This window comes from Garra rufa, chromosome 1 (assembly GCF_049309525.1).
Source record: "Garra rufa chromosome 1, GarRuf1.0, whole genome shotgun sequence".
NCBI lineage: Eukaryota > Metazoa > Chordata > Actinopteri > Cypriniformes > Cyprinidae > Garra > Garra rufa.
Genome location: NC_133361.1, coordinates 47,804,683 through 47,818,039, shown reverse-complemented (window position 1 = coordinate 47,818,039; position 13,357 = coordinate 47,804,683).

Genomic DNA, 13,357 nt, shown 5'->3' with positions numbered 1-13,357 from the left:
TTCCTCTTAGCTGCTCTAACCCAATCAGACACGCTCCATTTGGATCATTTAGGCAGCTAAACCCAAGTGCAGAACAAAGCTGATTTCACACACCAGCCAATAACAGATGGAGGCGACTTTGGGGTCACAGGAAGTGGCATAAGGTGAGGTGAGCCAAATTAGGTGACCCAGTGAGTGATAATTGAATAATTATGATTGAAAGAGTATGTTGAGTAGAATGAAGCACAGGTATATAAATGATAATACACAAATCTGGTGTGCTAAGAGCTTCTTTTGATTTAGTAAGGTAAGAAAAATAGCGTTACTCTGTTTTAGGTCTAGGTCAGTGCTCAAATGACACACTGATAACTCTTATTTGGACTGTGCATGTATACATGATATACCTCTTGAGCATCCCATGAACATGTGCACATAAACACACAGACATGCAGGAAATGATTTGACATACCACCACTAAACCAATCAAGAAACGTATCTCCGCTGTGTTGCTTTCTTTACGGTTGTTGGACTCATGTCATATGATTGGTGAGGGCATGTTTGACATGTGCTCACAACCTCCGCGCTGACGTGCTTTTTCATCACCATGTGGTCTTGTACAGTCAATGCAAACACTTACAATCCTCCGTCGCATTTAGCTTGTGTTGCTCAACTCTCTGAAGCATGAAATCTTTAAAAGCCTTTGTAACGAGACAGCGGACGTAAATTGGTGTCAAAGTGGAGGTTGTTTAATGTAATGCAGAGACTCTACATCTGAGTTTTTTTAAACTGGGATCCATGGATCCAAAGGACCAAAAGGTAAGTAATAATTACAATAAAAGAAGTCTTTCCTTCCTCGGAACATATGTTCAAAAATATGTGTGTTGTCATCGTCTTTCAACTGTGCACTGGTTGTACAGGTATGATACTTTTTTGTGTAAAGCCATTTTGGAACTGTTATGGAAAAATGCTATACAAATACAGTCCCTTGCAAAAGTATTTGTTAAACTGCTTTAAATTACTTTTTTTTTTTTTTTTTCACAATAAGGAGTAGATTACACTCCATACACCATAATGACAAAGCACAAAACAGGTTTGTAAATTTTTTGCAAATTTATTAGATATAAAAAACTGACATGATTCTATTGCATAAGTATTCATACCCTTTTCTGGAACACTTGAAATTTAGCTCAGAAACATTCATATCGCTTGTAGATGTTACACTTTGAGTAAAGCTGACCTGTTGCAAAATCATCTGAATGAGTATGATTTGGAAAGGCACACACCTCTCAATAAAAGGTCTAACAGCTGCAAATGCAAATCAGAGCAAAAACCAAGCCTTGAGGTTAAAAGAACTGCCTGTAGAGCTCAGATTGAGGATTGTGTCAAAGCACAGATCTGGGAAAGAGTTCAGAAAAAAAATTGCTGCATTGTAGGTTCAAAGAAGCATGTAGCCTCCATTATCAATAATGGAAGATGTTTAGAACAACTAGGGCTCTTCCTAGAGGTGGCCTCCTGGCCAAACTGAACAATTGATGAAGAAGGGCCTTGGCTAGAGTGATGGCCAAGACGCTGATGGTCACTCTAGTTGAGCACCATGATCATATATGCTGATGGGAGAAACTAACAGAAGGAAACATCAACAACTCTCCACCAATCTGGGCTTATGGCAGTGTGGCAAGACTCAACCCTCTCCTCAGGGAAGACACATGAAAGCACATTTGGAATTTGCAAAAAAGCATCTAAAGAAATCTGCTCATCACCTGCACAGTACCATCCCAACAGTAAAGTGTGGTGGCGACAGCCTCATGCTGTGGGGCTGTTCTTCAGAAGCAAGGACTGAGGGATTCGTCAGAGTAGAAGAGATAATATAGAGATAGCCTCTTTTAAAACCTAGTCTAGAGCATTCAGAACCTCAGACTGGGCAGAAGGTTCCCTAAGCACATAGCAAAAGTGGCTTATAGATGTCCTTGAGTGACCCACAGAATTTCTGGAGAATATGTCTTCCGGACCACATCCAAGCTGACAGAGCTTTAGAGGTGAAGAGTTAAGGTGAGGAATGGCAGATAATTGCCAAATGCAGATGTGCAAAACGTGTCGCATCATAACCAAAAAAACTTGAGGCTGTAAAGGTGCTTCAGCAAAGTATATTGAATGCTTGAATACTTATGCAATGTACTTATTTCAGTGTTTTATTTTTAACCCTCTAAATGCATGAATGTTTCACCATTCATTATTACATATTCAGGTCTTTAGTGACCTGGACCTATATATCCAGCACAGATGGATTTCTAACTTCTGCAAGAGCTAAAACAAAACAAAACTCTCATGATATTTAAAGAACAAATACATAAGAATAAAACAAAAGCATATTTCGTTACCTTGTGAAACTTAGAAGGGTTTAATTTGAGCTGATGATTTTACGATCGCCGGCATCCTCAGAGAAAACTTCTGTAGTATATTCAGCATCTGGCTTATAATTGCAATCTCAAACATATTTTCAAAACTTTCGTTTTCAATGACTTCAAAGTCAATATTTTGATCGCTGGCAGCTTATTCACCACATCCACCATCAAATAACAGTGACATTTATATTTTGTTGTGAACAGTAGTTGCTCCGCAGTAAAGCCATTCAAATTAGGTCAGTTTTTGCTGATGATATTCATTTGTTTTATGCCTGCGATAGTTTTGAGTGAAACATCATGAAAAATATACTTACACTATTACATACCTCAGGTCTCTAGTGACCCTATACACTTTTTAAAAAAAAAAAAAAAAATCAGAAAACAGATATACTTTTATATTTTGTTTGTTAATTTTTTATTGTTATATTGTTTATGATTAATAGATTGAGGAATACTAAGAAAGTTGGTGTCAAACTTGAAAAATTGAAGGAGGGAGATGGTAGTGAATGACGCTCCAGGTTGCTAAAGACCCAAGGTATGCATTTAAGGGTAAGTTTTGTGTTTTGTCATTATGGTGTATGGAGTAGATTGATGTGGAAAAAATAAGCAGTTTACCATAAGACCGCAACATAAAACTTGTAAAAATTGAAGGAGCATGAATACTTTTGCGAGGCACTTTATATATATATATGATATTTCTATGATATCTATTTTATGTTTTGAGAAGAAAAAAATCAATAGATAAAGATATTTATTGTCTAGATAGTATTTCAGGAATTTAAGAAAATAACAAAACTCAATTATTTAATTTAGGAAACAACTAATTGTCTTTTTTTAATATCATACCTAGTATGAAAAGGGGTGAAAATATATATGCTTTTTAGTATAAATGGGTGAAAATATATATGCTTTCTATATGCTCTCTATATTGTGATACGTATATGTATATACAAATTTTAAATGTACTTAAATATAAAAAAATGCATTAAATTTGATTTTTTTTTTTTTTTTTTTTTTTTTTTTGATAGATTGTGTTACATCCCATTGATAAAAACCGAGTCTAAAAAAACAGACACGTCAGCCCACATATTTCAGGTTGTGGTTTCTGTAAAAATACAGTCTTTTGGCTATTTCATTTTAAAGAAAACATTGTGTCCACTGGAGCACTTACAGGTCTGTCAGCTGGGATTTAAATATTACTCTGGCGCTAGGCTTAGCAAAACAATTCTATATGTCTGTCTGTTTTTTCTTTTTTTTTTTTAAACATGGCCTTATGCCCTTGCCGTTCCTAGGAGGCATGAGAGCATAAAACCACTTCCGTATGATTTGAAAGGGAAATGTGGATATGTTGATACTGTATCCCGCAGTCTTAATGATGCGTGTATGATTGGAAAAGACATCACTGAACCGTCCGTCCCTCTGAAAACGGTAGGAGTAGTCATATCAGAAACCCCTGGAGTACCTTGTCTGGTTTTAATCTTCTCATAGATGGTTAGACAGTTAGTGCTCTCCTGTCTCAAGGAGATACACGTTAGTCCAACATTATCTAGGGTTTTTGGCATATGGGATTCTTCCTCTCCATCCCACTTCTTCAGTCTTATGTCCGTTTTCCTAAATTTGAGGGCGGGTGTCTGTTTACCCTTTAGCAGGGAGGTCAGCGAGGTCGGTTTTGGATGGTTAGCAAGCGCATATCCGCTCAGAAAGTGAGTCTTCGGGCGGAAGCAGGAATTTGATTTTGATGGCTCTTTCTAAGAAGGATCAGACTGAAAGTGGTTTGTTTATGTTACGCCTAAATGTCCCGCCTTCAACAATCAAATAATTAGCTCCTGAGTCCATCAATCCAGACATCAATCAGCCAGTTGTAGGGTCAGCTAAACAAATTATTGCTAAATTAGGCCACCCTTCAGGCTATTTTCTCCTGCAACATATGTGATGAGATTAGATCTTGGGAAGACCTTGTTTGTTGAATATAGAGGCTTGATTAAAACAAGCAAACGATGCCACTACTGTAAGACGGATCACACAAGGTCGCAGTGTGCTGTAACAACTTAATTAGCAATTATATAAACCCTACACAAAGTTGTTTATTTGATCTACACTTTCAGAGCACCTGTTCCTGCTTGCCATTAAGATGAGATCATTTGCAGTCTTTGAAAGATTGAGGGTCTCGAGATGCTTCACCAAGGTCTACCAGCACAGTCTAGCATCAATTTTAATTCTCTTTATGTTGTTTTGGCTGACTTCAAGACAAAACTTTATTTTATTTTTTTAGCCAGTGTTGAGTACCAGCATCAACACAACATATGCTGGTGACTAGAAGGGCCTTTAGTTCACCATGAGAGAGCAAGGCCAGAAAAGCGATCAGTGCATCAATACAAAAAGGAAAGTATCTGAACTTCTGAATTCTCTTCAAAATGTGATTTTTATTTTAAACCAAGAGATACAAAATATGTGATGTAACTCAGTTACAGAACTAATCATCTGTATTATGCTTGGTGAATCGTGCAGATGGAAGGAGAGGAAGGAATGATGTACCAATTCATACAAAGAGATCAGCAATGAGGTTACGTAATTCTGCCGTATGGATGTGTCTTAATACCTCAAGGTCTTTTCAAATAAATCCTGCCAGGAGAGTGCGGACATTGATTCTTAACATAATATTAGGTTTTTATGCAGGACTCACCAATGGGAATTTTTGGGATCAGTAAGATTTTAAATGTTTTTTAAAGACTTTTCTTATGTTTATCCAGGCTGCGTTTATTTGATCAAAAATACAGGGAATTATTATTATAATAATATTAGAAATAACATTTTTCTATTTTAATATACATTCAAATATAATTTATTCCTGTGATCAATCCTGAATTTTCAGCATCATACTCCAGTCTTCAGTGTCACATGATTCTTTAGAATATTCTAATATTCTAATATTCTATATTTATTATCAATGGAAACAGTTGTGCTGAATAAAAAGTACAAAAACAGCATTTATTTAAAATATATATTTTTCTTACAATATGCAGTACCATTCAAAAGTTTGGAGTCAGTAAAGTTTTATTTCTTTTTTTTTTTTTAATAAATTAATATTTTTATTCAGCATGGATGTGTTAAATTGATAAAAAGTCATATCAAAGACTTATATTGTTAGAAAGGATTTACATTTTGAATGAATGCTGTTCTTTTTAACTTTTTATTTATCAAAGAATCCTGCAAAAATATCACAGGTTCCAAAAAATATTTGGCAGCACAACTGATAATTCTAATAATAAATCAGCATATTAGAATGATTTCTGAAGGATCATATAACACTAAACTTAAGAGTGATGGCTGAGGAAAATTCAGCTTTGCATCACAGGAATAAATTATATTTTAAAGTATATTAAAATAGAAACCATTATTTTATATTGTAATAACATTTCATTGCTTTTTTCTGTAAGTTTTTATCAAATAAATACAGCCTTAATGAGACTTCTTAAATAAGCACTATAAGTCTTACTGATCCCAAACGTTTAAACCGCAGTGTAGTTCAGATTTTTAATTGTGTTTTAATTAAAGTTATTAATTTAGTTAATAACCTTAATTTTTAGAAAAATAATCTGTTTAAATTTTAATTATTTTTAAAGGTTTTTTTTTGTTTCATTGAAATTTTCATTTTCTTAAGTGCATTGTCGTTACTTATTTTTCTTATTTATTTATAATTGTATTATTATTTGTTTTATTTTTTATTTTTTACAAACAAACTTTTATAATGTAACTCTACAATGGTTATCAATCCATAACCAAATGTTAAGTTTTGTGGCATAAAAAACACATGTGCGTTGTCAACAAACATCTTTGTTGAGCCCTGAAATGTTATACATTAGATATATCATTCTGATGAAAGCATTCCACTGACATATAAATGATTTATGTATGCCATAATCCATAATTATATACATGACTCATAAACTTGAAGCCAATTTTTCAAATCCCCCGCAGCCTGTTTCTGAACCCAAACTATTTTAGTCCAAAAGATGTTAGTTTTTTAGAGCAAAAAAACATGGTCAGTATTAAAATCTCATTTTTCATGTCTGGAAAAAAAAATGAGGTTAAAAAGTTAATCAATTCCTCGTATGTAGATTTATTACCTCTGCATCTTTCTCTCCCTCTCTTTTACTGTACCTTTATGGCTGGCATCTCTCACAAACACCTACTAATGATTTTACCAGAGAGACGCTGACGCTACAGAATACATGTGTAACATAAAACCTCTTTGTTTTTATAGGGTTAAACCTTGTAAGTTCTTGTCCACCTATTCACACACTACAAAAATATCCTGCCTGCTTGTTGAGGGCTGTTTGCTTCTGGCTGTATAATAATAACATATCAGCTGCATTGGATCCTATTAGATTCAGTGTTTCAACCGTAGTCCCTGAAGTGCCAGGTACAATTTCACAGAATGTCAAAGCCACATTTGATTTTACAGTAAAGAACAAGCCCCCACTTGTGGGAAAACGTACCTCCAAGGTCCAAACTGTGCTTAGCAGCATGCAGCACAGAGTCCTTAATGACCCTAAAGGCCAAATTAAAGTTCTGTTTAATTTCAACCCTATGCAATCAACTGTTCACATTGATTGAGGCAATTAGAGGGAAGCACTTATTCTTCCTGGCTAAATCGGGACTGTTGACTTGTCATATGGCTATCAAAGCTCTCCTCAGCTCTCACATTGTTACAGATTTGTCTAAGGTCAGGGCTAGTTGTCATGAAGGCTACATTAAAAAAAAAAAAAAACTTGCGTTGAAATATTTTTCACTCAGAAATTGCTAGTAAATTTCACAAATAGTTTTGTTCTATTTACAACTTTGAAAAAGCCTTAATAATTTTAAGATTAATAGTCAAAAAAACATACAGTAAATGTGTATTGTTTTTTTTTTTTAGCATACTGTAAATGTAAAATCTAGAGATACGGATATCACAGAAGTAGTCTTTTTCTGTGCCACAAAGCAAACCTTTTCTTTGAATAGATATTATGATCAAAGATTTGTATTTTGAAATTCCAATCAATTTCTTTAATGGCCTTATTTCAGAAAGCACCCTAACTCATCCTAATGGACTTTCAAAAGGGAGCCCTTTTGCAGCAATCTCAGTCTTGTGGTCACTGATGGGTTACGGCTGTCATCACATCTTCACAGACTGAAGAGAGCCGTGTGGTTTTGAGGGAATGTTATGATCCCCCTGTGATGATGAGAAATGAGGTAGAGGTGATCTGTGTCCTTTAAGTTGGGAAAAACACATTCTCTTCTCATCTGAAGCACACACCGTTTAGATCAATCTTGCTTCTGAAGGTACTCTCTATAAATATGATACAAATTGGTGTCTCATTACTTCATAATATTTTCAAAATTGGCTGAATTGGCAATAATTTTGCTCATTATTCAGTTTCTATATATATTTCTATTGTGACAACTCTTGGAGAGTTTAGCATAGTAATGTACATAACAGTGTTCATGTGTTTGGCCTTGGCGGAATATATCTGCTATGCTGCTGCTGTGGCAGCGCAAGTACCGAGACTTGCTACTGCTAATACATCCACAACATGCTGCTGTGAGCATGTATGAATACTGCTGATGCACATATAACATATATGAAATAGCCTCCATATACAGTTGAAGTCAAAAGTTTACATATACCTTGCAGAATCTGCAAAATGTTATTTTACCAAAATAAGAGGGATCATACAAAATGCATGTTCTTTTTTAATTAGTACTGACCTGAATAAGGTATAATAAGGTATAATAGTTAAATCCTTCAGGTGCCACAAATTCTTTGGTTTATCATCATTTTTGTGTATTTTGAACCCTTTCCAACAATGACTGTATAATTTGGAGATCCTTCTTTTCACACTGAGGACAACTGAGAGACTCATATGCAACTATTACAGAAGGTTCAAACACTCACTGATGCTTCAGAAGGAAAAATTATGCATTAAGAGCAGGGGGCGAAAACTTTTGAACGGAATGAAGATATGTACATTTTTCTTATTTTGCCTAAATATCTTCTTCTCTTTTTTTCATTTAGTACTGCCCTTCAGAAGCTACAGAAGATACATGTGTCCCAGAAGACAAAATAAGTTACATTTTCCCAGATCTTTAAATTCAAATGTTTTCACCCCCCAGCTCTTAATGCATTGAGTTTTCTTCTGAAGCATCAGTAAGCGTTTGAACCTTCTGTAATAGTTGCATATGAGTCCCTCAGTTGTCCTCAGTGTGAAAAGATGGATCTCAAAAGCATACAGTCATTGTTGGAAAGGGTTCAAATACACAAAAATGCTGAAAAACAAAGAATTTGTGGGACCTGAAGGATTTTTCTGAAGAACAGCAGGCAGTTTAACTGTTCAGGACAAACAAGGGACTCATGAACAACTATCACTAGACAAAACAAAAAACACAATTCTGGATCATTCAGGTATCAACACAGTATTAATTATCAAGTGTATGAAAACTTTTGAACAGGGTCATTTTTATAAATTCAACTATTTCTATTATTTCTCTTGTAGACTATATGTAAACATCTTTCATGTGAAATATCGCATTCGGGGTCGAGACTAAATAAAAAATAACATGCATTATGTATGATCCCTCTTATTTTGGTAAAATAGTTAACATTTTGCAGATTGTGATTTGTAATATTTTTAAACGGTAAAACATTTTTTTTTTTTTTTAATATATTTTACAATGAATTGTTGGCAAAGCTGAATTTTCAGCAATCATTACTCCAGTCTTCCAACATTGTGGCAAAACAAGTAAGACAAGTAGGGATGCACCGAATATTCGGCCACCGAAAATTTTTGGCTGAAAATGGCCCAAAAGTGCATTTTCGGTTTCGGCCGAAAGATTTTTATCACCGAAACAACACGACCGAAACAGTATGTTGACGCAAACAGAAACCGTGGCCTGCGCGTGCTTGCCTAAAGCAACACGTCTGTGGTGTGGACGTATTTCAGTATATCTGAGAAAGACCCACGAAAAGCGATCTGCAAAACTTGAATGCCGAAATTTCAAGAGGGGGTGTGTCTGCAGTCGTGTTTGCAGTGATGAGAGCAGAGATCGAGACAAATGTAGCTTTCAGTGAGTGAAAAACAATGGCTTTATGTTGGTGTTACGTCATAGTATTTTAAAGATATGTCTTTTCTATATACTGTATTTTTATACATATTTATGTTTTAAACCATGGAGGTGAGCCAATGGATATCACACAAGCAACGTGAAAACTGCGCAATATGTTAAAGTGAAAGTAAAAACTGACAGTGCTTTCAGCATCTGATGTGCATTCTCTCAGAGACAATGAATGAGAGACAATTATACTTCATATGCTGATATTAATTTAGTCCCCTAATATTTTTCTTGTGCCCCGAACATGGTGGGAAAAAAATAAAAAGAAGGTTTGTGTAAGGTTTGTTTTTGAAAGTCGGTTCTTGAAATAAAGCTCTTAATTTTTATTGATGACTGCCGTGTTATTAGGGTTTAAGAAAGTCTTAATTATGATTTCAGGTGGTCTTAAATGTGGGGACTGAAAGACAAGAATTGCGATGAAACTTCAAAAGGCTATATCCATTGAATAAATATGAGCGCTGCACGTTTCAAAGTCATTTGCTGCGCTGCTTTGTTTACTACCAATCTGACAGCGCCTCCTGCTGGAAGAGAAACGCGTAGATTTGTAAATGTGAACTGATGAATCCACAAGATGTGTTATAAAAATTTAAACAATTAAACAATTTAAACAAAGGCAGTAAAATGTATGTATATGTTATTTAAGTAATATAATACTTGATTGATAATAATTGTTTAAATTAATATAATTGATTTATTCTTTGAAACTTAAATATTAATTTATGCAATTGCAATGCCTTGATTTTAGTAAGATTAGTACACCGTCATAGCCATAAATGCAATGGTACTAATAATTGGCATAATTCTTTCGGTGTTTCGGTTTTCGGCCTTGGTTTCCTCTTTTTCGGTTTTCGGTTTCGGCCAAGAATTTTAATTTCGGTGCATCCCTAATGACAAGGGCTACTTGTTTTGCCGAAGCGTTGGTAACTAATAAACAATTCGTAAGAGAGTGTGCAGTTTTTTATATATATATATATATATATATATATATATATATGTATATATGTGACCCTGGACCACAAAACCAGTCTTAAGTCACTGGGGTATATTTGTAGCAATAGCCAAAAATACATTGTATGGGTCAAAATTATTGATTTTTTTTTATGCCAAAAATCGTTAGGAAATTAAGTAAAGATCATGTTCCATGAAGATTTTTTGTAAAATTCCTACTATAAATATATCAAAATGTATTTTTTTATTAGTAATATGCATTGTTAAGAACTTAATTTGGACAACTTTAAAGGTGATTTTCTCAGCATTTAGATTTTTTTTGCACCCTCAGATTCCAGATTTTCAAATAGTTGTATCTCGGCCAATTATTGTCCCATCCTAACAAAACATACATCAATAGAAAGCTTATTTATTCTGCTTTCATATGATGTATACATCTCAGTTTTGTAAAATTTAACCTTATGACTGGTTTTGTGGTCCATGGTCACATATATAGTTTGCCCCTTTAACTTTCACCTCAATAGGGCTTGCATTTGTAGTATTACTTTATCGTGTACGTGCATGTAAACATACATCAGCTATTCATACTATATTCATATTATTAACATAAATACAATGCTTAATATTACACAATATAACATGCACATTCCTCTTTCTCGTATGCTCTCAGGCACTTATATTCCAGAAGGTGTTGCTAACATGTCTTTAACTATTCACCCTGATGACCAAATGCAATGAAAGCAAATCTAATTACTATTGATCAACAACAAAGCTGATTTGTGCTTATGTTCTTTGTCTCCTTGACCCACTGCCTTCCCCACAGAGTCCATCCGTCAGACTTTGGAAAAGGACACCACTGCAGATAGAGGGAGCGAGAGAAATTTTGATGGATGGGCCAAAAGAGAAAAGTGAAGGAGCTTATATTTGATAGATGTTCTTGAGGGAGACATATCTGGAGAAGAGAGTGTGTATCATGTGTCCCTGTTTGGGTGGAGGGTCTTCTCTCTGTTAAAGAACTGGGCCGCAATCTTGAGGGTTGTCACTTTAGTTATTAGTTCTGGATTCATGTATGTCAGCCAGTACAATTCTGCTAAAACTATTGCCTATGTGTCCTTGAGAAAGAAGCTTTACATCTTTCCAGAGGGCCGAAGTAACTCTGACCTGCCTGTTAGTCTGTGGGCAGTTCAGCATAAATAAAAGTTCACAGTTTAGTTGTTCAGCTTATGAAAGTCTTCCAAACCTAATCCTAATGTTAATGTAAAGTGAAATAGTTCTCAAACTGGAGAATTTAGCAGAGAATACCTATGAATAATAATTCTCTCAAGGAAAAAAATCTAAGCGAAGGCTAAACCATTAAACAGGGTTAAATTTTTGCTCAAATTGTGCTTTTGCAATTGAATCCAGCTGAACTGATATCTTTTTACTCATCAACAAACAGGAAACAAACACTGACTGGTTGTCCTTTGTGTTTGAGTTGTGCTGGGAGTTGTCATGAGAAATATCTTGGAAAACACCATGGTTGAGGCAAAATAGTTTCCATTCAAGATGTTGGTGATATTTGAATAAAGTCAACATCTTGGTACTGTGGGTGATCTGGAGCGTAGTTTTCCCACCATAATGAGTTTATTCACCTTGATCTCCTCAAATGGTTTGCTGTAATTACGGCAGACAGAGGTGTTGTGTGTGGGAGCGTTTTTAGAGATTTGAGCTCGTTTCCAACACCGCATTCCCTGCTGGGATTTTATTTCATCATGAGATCAGCATATTTCACGCGGGTGGCGTGTGGTTGACATTGCATGTGCGCAGGCTTAGTGCTATGTTAACAGAGCAATGGAAATGGGATTAAATGAGGGCTTTTATTGCTTTTACTCGAAGGAAATGAATAGCAGTGACCTGTAGTGTGAAGGTTTGGTCTCTTTGTAGTTTAACATCTGCATTTCAACCTTTTTTTTCAGACATTTTTTTTGTTTGGCGTGTGGAAAGTGTAATACTTATATGAACAATCCAATCTCTTTGAAGCAGAGTAGATTTGAAAAAAAAAAAATTAAATCATTTATTTCATCACAAACATTGCATTGATAGTTGCAAGCAAAATAGACACGCAAGTAAAAAAGACACAAGAAAGAGTGTTAAGTAAAAACAATCATTCTTGAGATGTTTTTCTAAATGCAAGAACATGTTTTATTCCATGCTAAATTCGAAATAAATTAATAAATAAAAAATAAAATAAAATATATTACTCAGACTTTTAAATGGTTGTGTAAAAGCCTGTTCAGAATCACATGGACATTAAGTATGGCTCTATGAAATCTCTTTTATTTTCCGTTTTTTTTTTTTCCTTCCTTTTTCTAGACTGTTTTAATGGTTAAATTAAAAAGAAATGCCTGCATGTCTAATTAAGTGAAATCATAAAATGTCACAATTTAACAGCAAATTATTAAACATTTAACAAAAATCAATTTTTTTAGGCCCTTTGTAATATCTTTTTTTTATTATTCAGTTTTATTTTTTATTAAATTCTGTGTTTTTCATTAATTTTCGGATTCCAATTGAATGGTTTTATTAAATAATAATCAAAAGCATCTCTAATTAATTGATTTTATTTAAAATAAATAAAATCAATAATTTTATAAATTCTAGTAAACAACTTCTCTGGTAAATATTCTTTAAATAATAATGTTTTAATAATTTTATTAGTAGTAGTAGTACTATCATTAAATAAAGTAAAATATCTATGTCACAATTTCTTCAAGTTAAACCAAACTTTTATTTTGACAGATTGCTTTGAAGACATTTGTAGGTCGTTCACACCAGCAACAATAACTTTAACTATAGTTTTAGAACACTAAAGATAATGTTCAAAAAATCCTTTCAAA